The sequence below is a fragment of the Euprymna scolopes genome, chromosome 9 (genome assembly GCF_053919585.1).
Source record: "Euprymna scolopes isolate OS-2025 chromosome 9, ASM5391958v1, whole genome shotgun sequence".
Classification (NCBI taxonomy): domain Eukaryota; kingdom Metazoa; phylum Mollusca; class Cephalopoda; order Sepiida; family Sepiolidae; genus Euprymna; species Euprymna scolopes.
The window spans coordinates 63,718,323-63,730,833 of record NC_136490.1 but is presented as its reverse complement, the minus strand read 5'-3'; the positions used below and the strand labels follow the sequence as shown (position 1 = coordinate 63,730,833).

Sequence of the window (12,511 nt, the reverse complement as noted above, 5' to 3'; positions counted from 1 at the left end):
CTGAGATGAAATACTATTGCGACATATGGAGAGGTGTTGCTCGGATCACTCTTTCCTAACTTGGCAGAGTACAAAATCGAAGTCGAAATCGAGTAGGGGACTTCTCCTCTTCCTTACAACCCATCTCTCAGTCGCTAGTCTTTCTCCGCTCTTACGTTCTGTCATAGTAGACGCTTTAATTCAGAACAAAATGTCGTCTAGCTACAATTACTGAAAATAATTTATCGAAAAGTAAACGAAGGTTCCATGACTAGAAATTCCCCAATAACACAATATGGCGGGGCTGCTTCCCAGCTGACTACAACATAGTCGTATTCACGTTTAATGTAAACATTTGCAAATCGTTGGCAGGACATAAGTCACATGAGAAGCATAAAACCGAAACTGAATCTAGTTTTGAGACCGTCGAAAGCGACCAGAAGGTTCATCAAATATGTTTTCATGATAGCATCAAGGAGAGTTTGGTGAACTTTCACGTTCCTGTTGACAGTTGGGAGACCCTAGCGTCTGATCGCAAGCAGTGGAGGGCGCTGATATACAGAGGCGCAGAGCCCTCTAAAGCGGCCAAGATAGATCGACCGAAGCTTAAGAGAGCATGTAGGAAACACAAACCTTGCCACACAATCATGGAGATCTTTGAATCTGTGAGGTGTGTGACCGGGCTCTGTTGTTCAAAGTTCACATGGAAACGCACGATGATACAAGTTTCGTTGCTGTTGGTTTCATCAAAACCAATGACCGTCATCAGTGTCTACTTGGTGGTGTTAAAGTCGCTAGCAGGACTGAAGAGTCATTTTCTGGCACATGGACGTTCAGTGACCGAGGAAGTGGCGCTCGTCTGACATATATAGATATGATAGGATTCAAAGACCGACAAAGACCAAGATATTTCTGATTCTCTTTTCTCTGACCTGGAGCGTGTGATACAATGGAATAAAAATGGCAAGTTATCTTTCATGCATCCAAAACCAAATTTCTATCTTTTCACCACCAATGCTCATATCCTCACTTCGGCCTAGTTGAAATGAACGCCTTTCGTCTTGAAGCACCCTGCTTTGACTAACTTTTGGGACTGAACTTCACCTCTGACCTGAAATGGGAGACACATCAAACCCATTGCCAAAACCACTGGAAAATCGTTGGATCATTCTACCGCTCCAGAAAGTATCTCACACCCAACATAATCCTCTAAATGTGCAAGAGTCACATACGTTTTAAGATAGAGTATTTATGACACATCTGTGTTGAGTTCCTAAGAGTTCATTTTATTGCTTTGACAGAAGACAAACTGTCCTCAAATTTAGTGGGCGAGGACCTTTTCGCCTCCCTGTTTCTTTTTCACAAAAGAGATGTTGCGAGTTTATCTTTGCTCTATTGTTACTTTTATGGTAAGTACTCGACTGAGCTCCATTCTATAGTTCCCCCTGTAAAATGCTTGCAACAAACAATTGTTTAGCTACAACAACCGTCAACAACTTCCTTTACTATCTATCTGTGCCTAAAACTAGGCGAAATTTCCCTGAGCAGAGTTTCTTTCCTAGAACTGCCCGTCAGTGGGTACTGCTTTGGCGCTGCTTACTCTCTGACTATAATCAGGTAATTTTCAAACCTAATGTAAATAAATTCCTGTTAAGCCGTCCTCTTAAATAATTTAGTCCTGCAAAAAGTCCAATATTACTAATCATGTTGTTCCACTATCTACCTAACACTTCTTAACGTTTATTCTAGAGTAGGCTCCGAATCTTGATGAGCGGTGACCCCACCCTCCAATTAAAATCTATATAATTATAAGACTGTGGACTTTGCGCCCTTGCTTAAATTTTGTTTTCGACAACGGGCGTTTCTATCTTTTAAAAAAGGATAGCATGTAAATTATATATATATATATATATATATATATATATATATATATATATATATATATATATGTAAACAAGCTAGCATCTCGATCACTGTAAAAGCGTTGGGCGAATACTTATCTTATGGAGATTTGATGAGACGTTTGCGAGCGCCAATCCATGATCTAGTTGTTAAAACTGCTGACTATCAACGCGAAGGTTGTAGGTTTAGTCTATCCGAACTAATGAGTTGTGATACAACGAAACTGTGCTGTATGCGGATATATATATATATATATATATATATATATATATATATATATATATATATATATATATATATTATAAAACTCAAATCGTCTTGCTGGGCATTACAACCCTATTTCCGCTTCCGCTTTATGATGTGCATGTGTGAAAAAATAAAAACAATGCCATAAGCAGAAATTCTTTTCAAAAATAAACAATATAAACGAAACTTTTTTTAATAATGAACACTTTTATTTATTTTAAACAATATATACGGAACTTTTTATAATTTTAAGCAATGTAAACCTTTTCATTTTAATTTTAAACAATATAAATACAAGTTTTAATAATTTCTCACCGTTAAATATCACTTACTTTATTATTTCCCGATATTTTTAGGATGTTATCACACACACACACACACAAACACACACAACTGGGCCCTCTTCTAAATCTTTATATTTTCAATTTTTATATAATTTTGTAGCTTAGTGACCAATCGATAATGATCGTCAGATATAGTTGAAAAATGACGAAAAGGAAAAAATTGTAAGGAGGTGCCGATTGTTCAGGTGCACCTACATATATTTTTTAAATATTTTCTTTACCCAAGTTATGCGTTATTAAAACTAGAACATGGTTTTAAAAGAAACTGTACGTTTTTCGTGTCAGAAATAATTCATCTTGCATGCGACCTCTTTCCAAAAGAAGATAGGTTGCGAGCCTGTCTATTGCTATTTTCATGGTAAGCGCTCGTCTGAATTCCAATCTATGTTTCCCCGTTGCTAAACTTTCACAAAAAAAACATTCAACTAGCTAAAACTACGATGTATAATAATAAATACGTAACCTGTATGGACTAATATATCATTTCTTAAGCGTATTTTACAATCGGCCTGCTAGTATGTATATAAATATTTTATATTCACAGAAGTATAAGTTTTTCTATTCAAATACTAGTCATTGAGTGTAGACAGTTGTTCAGTCGAACGCAAACTCGAACCAAAGACATTGGGATTAGTTACGTTGAGTCATAATTTTATCTTTTTCTTGATTTATTTCCTTCTACAGAAAAAAAAAAGAAAACTGCTTGGATTCAGTATTTTTTAGGTCAACTTGTTGAATCAATATATAGCTTATGCGAGTATAAATTAAAAGGTATTTAACTATCCGGTAGATAGCTTATTTCATATCCGGTTCAGCAACTTTATTTAATATTAACTTATATAAAACTATATAACACAATAGTAATTTGAAAAATATAATAAGAGTTGCTGTAAAATTACTGGGAGGGAGACTTGATACCTGTTTTTGGGGACAAAGATTTATATTACTCCAAGACAAGAAATTGGTTCTATAGTTTTTTTATTCACCTTCCAGTTTGTTCGCAGAAGATTGGAAAGGGAATTTGGCTTGTGTTGTTTTTTCTTCTATGTCTTATTTCTACAACGTCAGCGTTTGCCCCCCCCCCCCCAGCGAAGGGGATGAGACAACGGCTAAGCCGTCTGCTCTCTTCCAAGTCCCAAGCAAATCTCCTCGATTCAGCTAACCTGATCTCATTACTCAAACGCAATCCAATCAGCTGATCTTGACTTCCGGTCAACGTGTCTACGCTATAATTCACACACACACACACTCTCTCTCTCTCTCTCTCTATATATATATATATATATATATATATATATATCCATTCTCTAACACAATGAGAGAAGGATACAATGTTGTAGCACTCTTTCTGAATTCAAGCCTGAGTCTCTTTGGACTTGTGGGCCGGCGCCGAGTCCTGCTGCCACACCGATTGTACCAGGAGATCAGCAGTCACCTGATTGTACCAGATCACCACACTCTTCGGCACATCCAGGTACACTTTGGTATTGACATTTAAATCAATTTAGAAGATGTGAGGTGGCATGATGTTGCCCTCCCTTGAAACTACATGCAAGACAACACCCGGGGCCGAAAACTTAGTTTTAATCCCCCTTTAATTCGTGGCAATCCAGCGATATATTTTGAGGGTGTTGGCAATGGTCCTGCTGTCATAACTTGGATCGATAGAGAGCATAAGTTGTACAGCGGCGCATCTCCTATCTCGCTCGTTGAACATTGTGTCACTTTCATACATGATAGAAGGAACCTATCGCTCTTGGCATTTGTTTGGTAGGGCTACCGGCGGTAACTGGGACCGTAAAAAATTAAATAGAAGTCCAATAGTATGTGTAACATCTTTATATTAAATCTCTCCCCTTCTCTCTCTCTCTCTCTCTTTCTATCTCTCTCTCTCTCTCTCTACATATTTTCTACACGTTTCTTTCTTTACTTGTCTCATTAACGGCTAAATACTGTGAGTTTTTTTGACGTCTACAGAATTTGAACCGAAGATTTTTTTTTTTTTATATACAGTAATTATTTTCATAAACAATGATCAGATTTTACCTTTTCAATGCAGTTGAACCCGTTGGATGTGCTGGTCAGTCTTCTATTCGCGGCCGGTGCTTTTTAGTTTCTTTCGCATCAGAGTTGATATGCCGTCGTCTCACTGGTCGGTCGCCCGCTGAGGAAAAGGAACAGTAATTCACAAATTCACCTTCTGGTGGGAAGGCACTCAATGCACAGAGGAAAGAAAAACAAACTCAGCTTCTTCTAATCTACTGAAACAAAAAAAAAATTATATATATATATATATATATAGTTCACAAATATTGAGTTCATATAGTGACAGTAAGTTTTTTTGGCCTTTCCTCTTTCTTTCTCTCTTAGTGGTGCGGTACTGGTAATACGAGGCGTTGTGGAGAGGGGGTAGGCAATCACTCTCGACTGAATAACTTTCTAACTGTCTGAGTAATTATTAACTTTTTTCGGCTCTGCACATGATTATATATTTCAGAACAGGGTAACGTGGGGTGTTTACCCCAACCAATCAACACCTACAGAGTCACTTCCCCATGTCTAGATTTGTTTTTTTATATAGAATCACCACACAATCGAAGGGTTGCGAGTTGTTTATTAGACTTTCAGGGTCACACTCGTGGTGCCTAGGTCAGATGACTGTCCTCGAGATGTAAACATTCATTCTCCAATATATGGATTCGGATTATTTTGCACTAGTTGACCGCATATGTTTCCGCTCAACCTTTAAAGTGATATTGTGTTGACTGATAAAACACAAGATGAATATAACACAATCATTTATTATTTTGTGATTTTCTCTCAGCAGGGATTTTTGCTGTCGCCCGGGCGAACCATATTTAATAAAGAGTTATGTTTGCCCGTTTTTTATAGTGAATTTAAGGTTTTCGCTTCCCCTCCCCCTGGGGAGCCCAACCGCCCTTCGGGTCCGTCATGTCACAGTATCTTTCTCTAGCCGTCTCTCTAGCTTTCTCTCTTGACGTCTCTTAATTTTACGCTCTTTCCCGCATCCCCATCTTTCCATCTTCCTCTAACTATTTATTTATCCCTTATCCAACCCATTACTCTTCCTTGTTTTACTGTGCTGAAAAATAATAATATAATTCATTTACTGAAGCTATCCGTTTTAAATGTAATACTGAATTCTTACATTTATTTTTTTTGGCCAACGCTGAGTAGAACAAAACTCAATGATATTCTTGATTTCCGTTAATTCTATTTCCCCATCCGCTTTCACAATATTATGGCGATTAATTATGTTGATAATGAAAATAGTTTTAAGATATTAAAATGTATTAACCTAATTTACATTTATTCATCCCGGATAACTCCAATTCGAACAAACGTTTATTCTACCCATTACATAATACAGTAATGTTTATTATGACAAATTTATTGCTCCCTAGCAGGGAACCCCAACGTTGCCCAGGATTGAGTGAGGATCAACAAATGTTCCACGCCCCAAATATTTTTATTGTCATCGATTCGGTGAAATCGCTCATTTTTCAAACAAATCGATTGATTGCCTAATCTCATTTGGTAGCCACATGTCTCCACGCAGTGACTTAGTCCACAATACATTGTAGTCTATTGATTTTATAAAATTATTTTATGTACAATGTTTTGAATTAAAGTTTAAAATGCAAACGTCAAGTTCATGGTTCAATCGCGTTCTAAACAGATACATTCATTTTGAACGCGTCCATATATTATCAAAGAACCTACTGTTGGTTATATACGCCAGGCCCTACTGCTTGTGTGGTGATAAAACTTCACAAATGCACTTACGGTGCTTTCGTGGGTCTCTTCTTTTGTTGTTCTGATAAATCGTCCTTGTAGCTCTTTCTTTTCTTGTTTTTTGTTTGCTTTGTTTTGTTTTTTTCTGGTTTCATCGTTTCCTGTGTTGTTCTTCTTTGTGGCGTCTCTTCCTGTGGTGGTCAATTTTTCTGTGTTCTGGCTTATGTATTATTATTATTATTATTATTGTTGTTGTTGTTGTTGTTGTTGTTGTTGCTGCTGCTGCTGCTGTTGTTGTTATTATTATTATTATTATTATTATTATTATTATTATTATTATTATTATTATTTTGAAACACTATTGATGAAGAAGGTTGCTGAGAATGTGGTAGGGCTTTTGGAGACAAGCATGGCTCAATGGAAAACGGTGCTGACAGCAAACAGAGAGGATGCGGGGCAGGTTGGCATTAAACGTGGAATATTTTAAGGAGATTCGTTATCGCCACTTCTTTTTGTAATGATAATAATGCCACTGAGCATCCTCTTGAAGAGAGAAAAACTGGGATATAACTTTGGATCTGGTGACAAATGGAATAGGACTGCCAAATGGAGAAATCATGAAAGAAATAGAAGATACAGGATATAAGCATTTGGGGGTGTTGGAGGGTGTAGGCATCATGAACAGAGAAATAAAGGAGAAAGTCAAGAAGGAGTATCTTAGAAGAGTGAAACTAATTGCAAAGTCGAAACTGTATGCAGGAAACCTAATGAAAGCAGTGAATGCATGGGCAGTCAGTGTTTGGAGATGCAGTGCGGGAATTTTAGAATGGTCTGACAAGAATTTGCATGCCATGGAAATCCAAACAAAAAAAGTTTTTGTCCCGATTTGCCTGTGTTCCCCTATATATATATATATATATATATATATATATATATATATATATATATATATATATATATATATATATATATATATATATATACTAGCAAAAGTACTCGTCGTCGACTGGGTTCAAAAGCAGCCTACAGAAAATGGACTCTGATTTATGAAAGTATGATAGGTTATGAAAAGGAAGAGTTGTAAAGAGATAGCTTCGAATTTGGGGGTATCAAAACCAAAGTAAGATATGATGAAAGTAAAAATAAAATAAATAAACCCCATAATTTATTATACAATACTAGTTCACACTGAAACACTGATTACAATATTCTGTGGATCTATATTAAAAAAAAACTTGTTAAACTTTGTGACATATTTCCATTCTATGGAGGTTAGGCGCGAACGAACACCCCATAATTTTATTATATCATATTTCTTCAAACTGAAACATAATTATCAAAGTATACTTACGCAGATGGATATTACAGTTTGTGCCTATTTCCATTCTATGGAGACCAGGCGCGAACGCAGACCCCACAATTTTATTATACCATCCCTATTTAAGTTAAAACATACTTATCAAAGTATTATTATGTACATCTGTATCAAAAACACTTGTAAACGTTATTTTTCCATACTTTGTGGACCAGGCACATACGTAGATTCCACAATTTTAATGAATCATCATCATGCCAGATCAAATATACCCATTCCTGTGTCTCGATACATTTTCTATCATTATATGTGATCCGTTTTCTATAATAGTCAACCATATAGGAGGCTATTTGTGACCGGACACACACACAGACGATCAGCTTTATATTATAGATTATATCGGAATGCCTTCGGGCCGGATTTGATGCTTCACTTAAGTTAACTGGTCCTTATATATAAGTGAAATTGTTTGTCTGTGTGTGTGACTCTCTGTGTGTGTGTACATTTTCCTACCAAACTACTCTGGCAATTTTCAGTATTCAGATTCGAGATTTGACATAAGGGGATTGAGATTAGGAAAAAACCTTTCAATCGGTTTTCGGCCGGAAATTTGGCTGTCAAGGTGTCAAAGGTCAACAATTAACCTTTGAAAACTCTACGAATCTCCTCCCTCAATTTTGTGTCTAAACACTTGAATGTTTAGATGTAGCTTACTTGGGCATAGATCAAACTTTTTAATTTGATTTGAGCCCCAAACAGTAAATGACCAAAGTTTACATCTCAGGTACATTTGAGAAGTTTTATCACCGCACAAGCAGAAGGGCACAGCGTATAAAATACAAAGTAGGTTTTTTGATAAAATAAAGACACGTTTAAAATGAATGTTCCTTCCTAGAAGACAATCAAACTAAAAGTATTGGAAACGTGGAATATTCGTTGATCACTAGGCAACGTCGGGGTCTCCCCGTTATATATATATATATATATATATATATATATATATATATATATATATATATATATATATATATATATATAAAGAAAAAGACTTCCTTACAAACTTCACGACAAAAACAAACATCTATGGGCTACCCAAAATACACAAATGTAACCAGGTAAGACATGCCATCAACATACAAAAGTCGGAGTACATAAGCACCCCAAACCCCAACGACCTAACATTCAGACTCATAGTAGCAAAACCATCATATCCAACAAGCAGACTTAGCAACCTAATAGATATACTATTACAGCCCTTCGCCAATCTAGACAGAAGTTTTGTAAGAGATGACACACACTTCCTTAGCTCCCTACCACAAACAGTAGGCGATGGGACAATACTAGCCACATTCGATGTTAGCAGCCTATATAGCAATATCCCACACAACCTAGGAAAACAAGCTATCTCGTATTGGATTGGCAAACATACACGGACTTTACACCCCAGATTGAATAAACAATTCGTGATTGATAGCATCGACATAATCCTCAATAACAACTCCTTCCAATTCAATAAAGACAACTACATCCAAATACTAGGCACATCAATGGGTACTAAAATGGCACCGACATATGCCACCCTTACACTCGCCTTCCTAGAAGGGACCCTTTATGAAAGGATAGAGCAAAAGTACGGGCATAATATAAAAACACTCGTCATAAAATCTTGGTATATACCTAGACGACTACGTTATCCTCTGGAGAACCACATGAGGGAATATCAGAGAACTCCACACTTTGCTACAAAATCTACACCCAAAAATAAACTTCACACTAGAACAAAGCCCCCACAGAACTACCTTTCCTAGACATCCTAATAACAATCAAAAACAGCAACATAATCACAGACATCTACCACAAACCCACAGGCACTCAACAATACCTCCACTTCAAAAGCCACCATCCTAAATACTGTCTAAAATCAATACCCTACTCCCTAGCACGTAGAGTCTGCACCATAGTAACAGACAGACACCTCCGTTCGACTAGACTGAATGAACCACAAATAACACTGCGGAAAAGAGGATATCCAATACTACTAATACAGGAAGGTATTGAACTGGCTGAAAAAATCCCAATAAACCAACTAAGAATCCCAAAAGAACACAACAAAGAACAAATTTTAGCATACGTCTCTACACACAACACAAACAACCCAGAACTATTCACACAGATAACAAAAACCATATCCTCCTCAATCAGAACGACAAACTAAACAACATACTTAAAACAACAAAAATAATAAAAAGAAAACGCCAACCCCAAAACTTAAAAACACATCCTAACTTCCTCAAAACTCGTCCCACACTACAAAAGGGGTTACAAAATGCAACATACGGCGATGTGGAGTATGTGACATAATAATAGAAGGAAACACTTACACATTCAAAAACTCAGCACAAACATTCAAAATAAAAAGGATCTAAATTGCACCTCCAGAAATGTAGTATATGCACTAAGATGCACAGCATGCAACAAATCCTACATAGGCGCCACCAAAAATTTCAGCAATAGAGTGGCCTTACATAAAAGCAACATCAAAATTGCAGATAACAGACACCTCTATGTTTTAAAACACGTACACACATGCAGTGAAAACAGCTTCAAAATAATGCCAATCTTCCAAACAGACAATTATTTTTATTTACTTACACAGGAAAAAAAATTCATCACAAGATTCACTCCTGAACTGAACAGAGCCTAATATCAACACACACAAACATGAATGCAAGGCACACTCGCATGCACATCCATATACATATACACACCCACACATAAATCAGAACCGACACATTAAAACAGACACATACACGCACGCGCATACAACCACACACAGGCATAACACTCCTATCTCTAATACAACACACTGAACAATACCAACCCTACTTAACCTCGAAACCAACAACACTAGGAAACACCTAGAACCATAGTATAATATCTGTTCCAACACCTCGCTCCCCCCTCAGTCAGTGGAGGAGAAATCCCTCATGACTGAGACAACTATCATCCCTTCTATCATCCCCCTCCCATACATATACCCCTCCAATTGGCCCCTCCCCTCTGGGGAACAAGATCTTCCCCACACTAGGAACCGATTCTGGGTCTGACCATTCCCACATGGGGAGACAAATAAATAGAAACATTAAAAAATCCTCTATACATTTTTAAATACACCCCTCTATCTAAACAAACATAATATAAAGAATACCCGAAAAAACTGAAACGAAAAATCACAATATTAAAATCCAAGAATCAAAAAAATAAATATCAAAATAGAATGAAAGCACCCCTACCCTTATTTCAGAAGAGCTGGTTCTCCCCCGCCCCACCTCCGCCTCCTCACACATACACATTAGTAACGACCTTGGATCACAATCACCTTCTTAGGGAAGCAAATAACCTCATAATACTATAAAACAATACACACATTCTCAAACCAATAAAAGAAAACACACACACACCCTACGCTAAAGGAAAAGAAAAAAACACAAGCAGAAAGAGAGAGTGAGCGAGAGAAACACAACACAGGAGTGACCACAGCCGAGGTCGATGGCCTCGCCACAGCCCAATAAAAGAGTAATAAAAATTTAACATTCCAATGAATAGTAGACACTTACACGTTTCCACCCCTTGGAAACACCTCAAATGAACTACGAAATGCTATTTTTACATCTCCAACACATTTGAAAATAATTTCTGACGAGGACGCTTCACAGAACGTCTGAAACACGTTAAAAACGATTTCAATGATTTAAAAACATTATTACAATGATCTAAACATAATTCTCAATAAAAAAAACCAAGACACGTATTAATAAAATAATGTTAAAAAATACACATTGTTGGTGACTACCCGCTTATTTAAATATACATCTTTCTTTCGTTGGAATTTCTTAACACATTTTATATATATATATATATATATATATATATATATATATATATATATATATATATATATATATATATATAAAGGGCTTAGAACAGAAGTCTAAAGAGCAAAGTGTATTTTTTCAAGCTACATTTAACATCAAAATTAATGCTCTGACGATGATACGATTTTTAAAAAGTGAACCATTTTAAGATACATCTGCCTTACTTAAAAAATGCTTGGTTTATTTTTTGTGTCTTTAAAAAAACACCCAATATTTTTGCTAATGAGGAGACTTTGTTTTAAAAAAATATATGTTAAAATGTTTGTCCATGACTTAATGTCTATCTCAATAAAACATCGTTTCCGAAACGATCGTACAATTTATTACCTTTGTTGTGTTCCTTCTTACGAAACTGATTTTTAATTTTTAATTTTAATTATAAATTATCAATCATCTTAACATATATATATATATATATATATATATATATATATATATATATATATATATATATATATATATATATATAAGGAGAGAGAAGTATGAGAGAGAATGCAGACAAAGACCAGTTTTTTTCTTTCAAGGTGGTTCGCTAGCTGTTCAGCCGACCTCATAGATCGAACCTATGATTTGGATATTGATTCCTTTGAGTTACGTTTGATAGCTCGAGTCTTAAGTCTTACTCATATTATTCTTTCTAGAAAAAACATAATTACTTAGTAAATAGAGCATTATATATCTTGCCTCGGCAATTATTTTTAGGTCACCTCGCTGAACAAGTGTATAGTAAAATACGAGTATAAAAAAGATATTTAACGCCTTAATATATATATGCCAACTCATCAATGAAACAGCTGTAATGGAAAAATTCAGGAAATAAACGAAGGTTATAAAAAAGAAAATGTGAGTCTTTGAATTTTCAACAATATTTTGCACTATATATATATATATATATATATATATATATATAGTGAGAGAGAGGGAGAGAAATAGATAGATAGATAGATAGATAGATAGATATAACAGTGAACGTGTCTGTGTACATTTCCTTATGCAATAACTCTGTCAATATTAAATCTACAGACTCGAAATTT

General features: G+C 35.8%; 1 protein-coding gene across 1 annotated transcript in view; it reads right to left on the bottom strand.

The window, feature by feature from the left end:
* Positions 1-4,719, bottom strand: part of LOC145284558 (uncharacterized) — a 59,231-nt gene extending 54,512 nt beyond the window's left edge. The window contains exon 1 of the mRNA XM_080133470.1: positions 4,518-4,719. The gene's annotated coding sequence lies outside the window, so the exon portion shown is untranslated. The remainder of the gene's footprint in view (positions 1-4,517) is intronic.
* Positions 4,720-12,511: the final 7,792 nt, after the last annotated feature.